The 6,753-nt window shown below is 39.1% G+C and overlaps 1 long non-coding RNA gene across 1 annotated transcript; it reads left to right on the top strand.

Moving 5' to 3' along the window:
* Positions 1 to 222: 222 nt before the first annotated feature.
* On the top strand, positions 223 to 3,906 carry LOC132254635 (uncharacterized). Its single transcript, XR_009466891.1, has 2 exons — positions 223 to 3,112; positions 3,193 to 3,906. It is a non-coding gene; the product is annotated as an uncharacterized LOC132254635 (long non-coding RNA).
* Positions 3,907 to 6,753: the final 2,847 nt, after the last annotated feature.

Genomic DNA, 6,753 nt, shown 5'->3' with positions numbered 1-6,753 from the left:
TTTTGTGTGTGCAAGTTTTAACAGAAAACTAAGAGCATTTCAATAAAAATAAAGTAAATTAATTTAATTAAGCTTGGACATGTATATGATTTCTTTCCAAATGCTTTAATTGGCGATGGGATATCAACACAACTAATGGAAATGTTGGAGGCATATTTGAGTTTGAGCGTATAAATAAGTCCTTGAATATCCTTTCATTTCCATCCATCCAACAATGGCCTCTGAATATCCTACATCCTATTTCTCACTCCCCCTACAATTACCATCATTCCTAGCTTCTTAATCTTTCTTCTTTTCCCCCTTTATTCAATATCATTATTCCATGTCTCCTTTCCATGTGCTTCTGCCTCTACCATTAAACAGGGACAGGAAGCACTCTCCTTTCTAACATGGAAAAGCAGTCTTGATATTCAATCCCAGTCCTTCCTCTCTTCTTGGTCCGGAAGCAATCCTTGCTATCATTGGTTTGGAGTTACTTGCAACAATCCTGCAGGAACCATCTCCCACCTAAATCTTAGTAGTTGTGGTCTAAGAGGTACACTCTACAATCTCGATTTTTCATCTCTCCCTGACCTACTCTATCTCAATCTTCAAAAAAACTCATTCTACAAAACAATCCCCTCTAACATCACCTACCTTTCCAAGCTCACCTTCCTTAGCTTGTCTATCAATGCCCTCTCCGGTGATATTCCATATGGAATTGGAATGTTGAGGTCTCTTGAAGAACTTTTTTTGTCATATAATGTCTTTGTCAGACTCATCCCTCAATCCATAGGAAACTTGACGAAGTTAATCACTTTGTGCTTTGATACTAACAATCTTTCTGGCCCCATTCCTCAAGAAATTGGATTCTTGAGATCTCTTAATAGTCTTGACTTGTCAATAAAAAATCTCGAAGGTCCAATCCCTCCTTCCATAGGAAACTTAAGGAATTTAACCAGTTTGTTTCTTTATGAGAACAACCTTTCTGGTTCCATTCCTCAGGAAATTGGATTGTTAAGATCTCTTAATGATCTTGTTTTGTCAATCAACAAGTTCAGTGGTCACATCCCTTCTTTCATAGGAAACTTGAGGAACTTAACCTCTTTATTCCTTAATGATAACAAATTTTCTAGTTCCATACCTCAAGAAATTGGGTTGTTAAGATCTCTTAATTGTCTTGACTTGTCAATCAACAATCTCGAAGGTCCAATCCCTCCTTCCATAGGAAACTTAAGGAATTTAACCTGTTTGTATCTTTATAAGAGCAACCTTTCTGGTTCCATTCCTCAGGAAATTGGATTGTTAAGATCTCTTAATGATCTTGTGTTATCAATCAACAATCTCAGTGGTCCCATTCCTCCTTCCATAGGAAATTTGATGAACTTAACCCATTTGTCCCTTCATCATAACAAACTTTCTGGCTCTATCCCTCTAGAAATGGATAATCTCATACATTTGAAATCTTTGCAATTAGGTGAGAATAATTTCACTGGCCATTTACCTCAGCAAATATGCCTAGGTGGAGGACTTGAAAATTTTACAGCCTTGGTCAACAATTTCACTGGTCCTATTCCAACAAGCTTGAGAATTTGCACTAGCTTAGTCTAAGTTAGGCTCGAACAAAACCAACTTAGAGGAAACATAATTGAAGCTTTTGGTGTATACCCAAACTTGAGTTATATGGATTTGAGTTACAACAATTTGTATGGTGAGCTTTCTCCGGAATGGGGCCAGTGCCATAGCTTAACAAGCCTAAAAATCTCCAACAACAATCTTTCTGGTGTCTTACCAGCTCAACTTGGGGAAGCAATTCAGCTGCATCAACTTGACCTCTCCTCGAATCATCTACTTGGGAAAATCCCTAGAGAATTGGGTAAGCTAACCTCAATGTTCCATTTGGCGTTAAGCGACAACCACCTTTCAGGCAACATTCCTTGGGAAGTGAGAAATCTTGTTAATCTTGAGCATCTTAGCTTGGCATCAAACAACTTAAGTGGTTCAATTCCCAAACAACTGGGAAAACTTTCTAAAGTATTCTTCTTGAACTTGAGCAAGAATGAATTTGGGGATAGCATTCCTGATGAGATCGGGAACATACATTCTCTTCAAAGTCTCGATCTCAGTCAAAATATGCTGAATGGGAAAATACCACCACAGCTTGCAGAATTACAACGCTTAGAAGCATTGAATCTCTCCCACAATGAACTCTTTGGTTCCATCCCATCCACTTTTGAAGATATGTTGAGTTTGACATCTGTTGATTTATCCTCTAATCACTTGGAGGGACCTCTCCCCGACATCAAAGCTTTCCAGGAGGCTCCATTTGAGGCATTCATAAACAATGATGGTTTATGTGGCAATGTCACTGGTATGAAGCCCCGTATCCCATTCACATGAAAGAAGAACAATAGGTCTATGATTTTGATTATCTCCAGCTCCTTATTTCTTCTATGCATTTCCATGGGAATTTATTTTACCCTGTACTAGAGAGTAAGGAACAGAAAAAGCAAGTCCAGTGAAACACCATGTGAAAATCTATTTGCAATATGGGGTCATGATGGAGAGATATTGTATCAAGATATCATTGAGGTGACTGAGGACTTCAACTCTAAATATTGTATTGGGAGTGGAGGACATGGCACAGTTTATAAGGCTGATCTCCTAACTGGTCGGGTTGTTGCTGTGAAAAAGCTTCACCCTCCACAAGATGGTGAGATGAGTAGTACTAGTGTGACAGCTTTTACAAGTGAAATTCGGGCCTTAACAGAAATTCGACATCGCAACATTGTGAAGTTTTATGGCTATTGCTCACATGCAAGGCACTCGTTTTTGGTCTATAAGCTGATGGAGAAGGGAAGCCTAAGAAACATTCTAAGCAACGAGGAAGAAGCAATTAGGTTGGATTGGAGTAGGAGGCTAAATATAGTGAAAGGTGTGGTGGAGACATTATCTTATATGCATCATGATTGTTCACCCCCTATTATTCACAAGGACATATCCAGTAAAAATGTTTTACTGGACTCTCAATATGAGGCTCATGTATCAAACTTCGGCACAGCAAGGCTTTTAAAGCCAGACTCATAATCCAATTGGACCTCCTTCGCAGGCACCTTTGGGTATAGTGCTCCAGGTAATTAAGTTGTCATTGCTTCAAGTGTGTGATTGCTCTTGTAAAAATCAAGTGTAGGATTGGCGATGTTTATGTTGCAGAGCTTGCTTACACCACCCAAGTGAATAACAAGACCGATGTTTATACCTTTGGGGTGGTGGCATTGGAAGTGATCATGGGAAGGCATCCTGGTGATCTCATCTCATCCCTGTCATCTTCTTCAGCATCAGCATCAGCATCATCATCATCATCATCATCAGTTAGAGCAGTGGCTGATTCTTTGTTGTTGAAGGATGTAATAGACCAACGCCTCCCACCTCCCATAGATCAAATGAGTGAGAAAGTTGTGTTTGCTGTGAAGCTAGCATTTGCGTGCCAGCATGTGAATCCCCAATGTCGGCCAAACATGAGGCAAGTTTCTCAGGTACTATCAATTAAGAAGCCACCATTGCAAAAACCATTCCCCATTATTATGTTGAGAGAGCTGTTTCAGGGGTGATCATCCGGAAGCTTTCTACAGGTTCAATCTGAAGAAGATGAAAACCTCCGGAATGCCAATGAGCCACTCTTGAAGTAGCATTTCTGTGACATCGAGGAACATCTACTATTCTCTTTTTTATTTTCCAACCTTTTGTCATGTAATTAATTCTCATGCAGAATCAGACTTGTGGTTGAGCTCTTTTTCAATCTTTGGTTAGTGTCCAGAAAAATAGAACTTGTAATTATGCTCATTTTGGATATTCAGTTTTTTGCTCACTGTAGTAATCCTTGATCTATTCCTTTTTCAATCAAGTTGGTTTCTTCTGTTGAGGATACTTAGCCTTCCATTACGGTTTACCATATGTATCATATTTGACCCTTGATTATAGGCTATTCTTTTGTATCCATTTACTCCTACTTTCCATTTCCTTTGTAATCAGTTTGATATTATTTGATTTGAAATAATTTCCCATATTCTGTAAATGATTATAAATAGAAAACTCTCACCACCCTTTTATGTGTGGTGGTTTAGCAAATACTGTTATGGTATCAGAGCCCGTCTGGTTTAGCAACCCCGATCCCTTCTTCTCCATGGCTTCCGAATCCTCTTCTCATCTTCTTCCTTTCAACACTCTAATCCACACGATCACCATCAAGTTTTCTTCCTCCAATTATCTTCTCTGGAAAAGCCAACTTCTTCCTTTTCTTGAGAGTCAAAACTTGTTCACACCCCCATGGTTGTTTCCCAACACCTGATTGTTGATGGTTCTCCTTTCTCTGATCCTACTCTCTATTGATCTCTTGTTGGTGCTCTTCAGTACTTGACCATTACGCATCCAGATATTGCCCATGCTGTCAATTCTGTCAGCCAATTTTTGCACGCCCCTACTATAGATCATTTTCTTGCTGTCAAGCGTATTCTTCACTATGTTAAGGGCACACTCCACTTTGGCCTTACTTTTCGTCCATCCACTATTCCTAGTGCACTAGTAGCTTATTCGGATGTTGACTGAACTGGTTGTCCCGATACTCGTCGTTCCACATCCGACCACTCTATTTATCTTGGTAACAATCTAGTTTCTTGGAGTGCAAAGAAGCAACCTACTATCTCATGCTCTAGCTGTGAATCTGAGTATCGTGCCTTTGCCATGACTACTGTTGAACTTCTTTGGCTTACGCATCTTTTGCATGACCTCAAGGTCCCCATTCCATAGCAGCCACTACTCTTATGTGACAACAAAAGTGCTATCTTTTTAAGCTCCAATCCCGTTTCCCACAAGTAGGCCAAGCATGTTGAATTAGATTATCATTTCCTTCAGGAACTTGTTGTCGCTGGCAAACTTTGCACCCAGTATATGCCCTCCTACCTCCAGGTTGCTGACATCTTCACCAAAAGTGTTTCTCGACCTCTCTTTGAATTTTTCCGATCCAAGCTTCACGTTTGTTCCAATCCGACGCTCAGCTTGCAGGGGGGTGTTAAGGATACTTAGCCTTCCATTACGATTTACCATATGTATCATATTTGACCCTTGATTGTAGGCTATTCTTTTGTATCCATTTACTCTAACTTTCCATTTCCTTTGTAATTAGTTTGATATTATTTGATTTGTAATAATTTCTCATATTTTGTAAATGATTATAAATAGAAAACTCTCACTTCCCTTTTACGTGTGGTGGTTTAGCAAATACTGTTAATCTTCTTAAGAAGTATTTTCTGCCGATATTGCAATTCTTCATTTGGAATGACAAATTCAAGCTAGTAAAAAAAATTTGTAAGTTTGATAGACTCATGCATGCATGTTCTCTGTGTCCTTCAAGTGATCATAGTGTTATTCAAGGATGGGAATCCCCTTCTCTTTTATTAAATCTTCAAAATCTAAGAAATAGTGAATTGTGAGTTATAAGCCAAACGGGTGGCGAGACCAAAAAGCTAGGGCTTAGCTTCCTTAGCAGTGTTTTTTATATATACAGTTGGAAATGTTCTTTATGTGTTTGTCAAACCATGCTAGAGTTGAAAAGAATTTTGTTCAATGGGGGTCTATTTAGAAAAGAAGTCTTTGCCAAACCCTTCCTAGGAAACCTGGTCTGGTTCCTCCAAGACAAACCAGCCATCAAATTCGTCTTGGATTCAATTCAATCAACTCCATAATGTATCTGCAATCTACTAAGTCTATTGACAACACCATGAATTGCGAGTTTGTGTATAGTTTAGCAATTATATAAATATATTTTCTTGCTTAATACTATACTCCACCCTCCTGCCCTCCCACCTCTCCTTGCTCCAAGTTTCATCGTTTCTTCATCATCAGCAGCATATCCTTCAGGAGTAACTCCAATTGGAATCGACTGCGGGGCCATGCTGGTCGGCCGTGGCTGCCTTCTAGGAACTGTAGGTGCATAGTGTCCCGGTGCACCAACACTAGAGCTCTGACTTATGGTCTATCTCAATATTTAAACATAAATAGTTTGATTGCAATATCCATAACAAAGAACAAAGAAAAAACAGGCTCATGAATGCCAACTTTACAATTTAAAAAGCATGGTAATCGATAATTATCATTGTAAGTAGTGATCATTGTAAAGATAACGTGTATAATAATTCCAAATATCCTTCTCCAGGCATGGCAAAGAACCACAATGGTTTGTTCAGATGATATGTTTACTGGGTATGTGTTTGGAATCAAAGGAATAGATGAGTTCAGAGGATAGATATTCATTGAAATGAATTCATTAAGAAATGAGAGAAAAACAAAGGATGAGATTTGTTGGTTGAGAGTGCGTATGTGAGAGTGTTTTAAAGTGAAAAGGAAAGAAAAATGGCAATCCCACATTGGAAAGGGATAGACACTTTTAATGGGTATATATACTAACTCACTTTGCTTTATGGGCTTGTGGAGAAGTGAGGGGAGCCTCGTATGCCTAGGGGGTGGCCCAAGCCCATTTGAGAGGGAATTCAGGTGGCTTAGGTGTATCCTCACATGCATCCAAATTTGGTTTTGAATTTGAAATTAGTAACCCCCACTTGAATTCTAGTGGCTCACACTGGAAACCCTTAATGTGTGATGTGTTCGCACACATCCAAATTTTATTTTAAATTTTGAATTTGGTTTTGAATTTGAAAATAGTAACCCCCACTTAGAGACTTCGACGCCCTCATCAACTTAGCTTGATGCCAACTGTCA

The sequence above is a fragment of the Vitis vinifera genome, chromosome 11 (assembly GCF_030704535.1).
Source record: "Vitis vinifera cultivar Pinot Noir 40024 chromosome 11, ASM3070453v1".
NCBI classification, from domain to species: Eukaryota; Viridiplantae; Streptophyta; class Magnoliopsida; order Vitales; family Vitaceae; genus Vitis; species Vitis vinifera.
The sequence above is the reverse complement of the archived record's forward strand: the minus strand, read 5'-3'. Positions and strand labels throughout refer to the sequence as shown.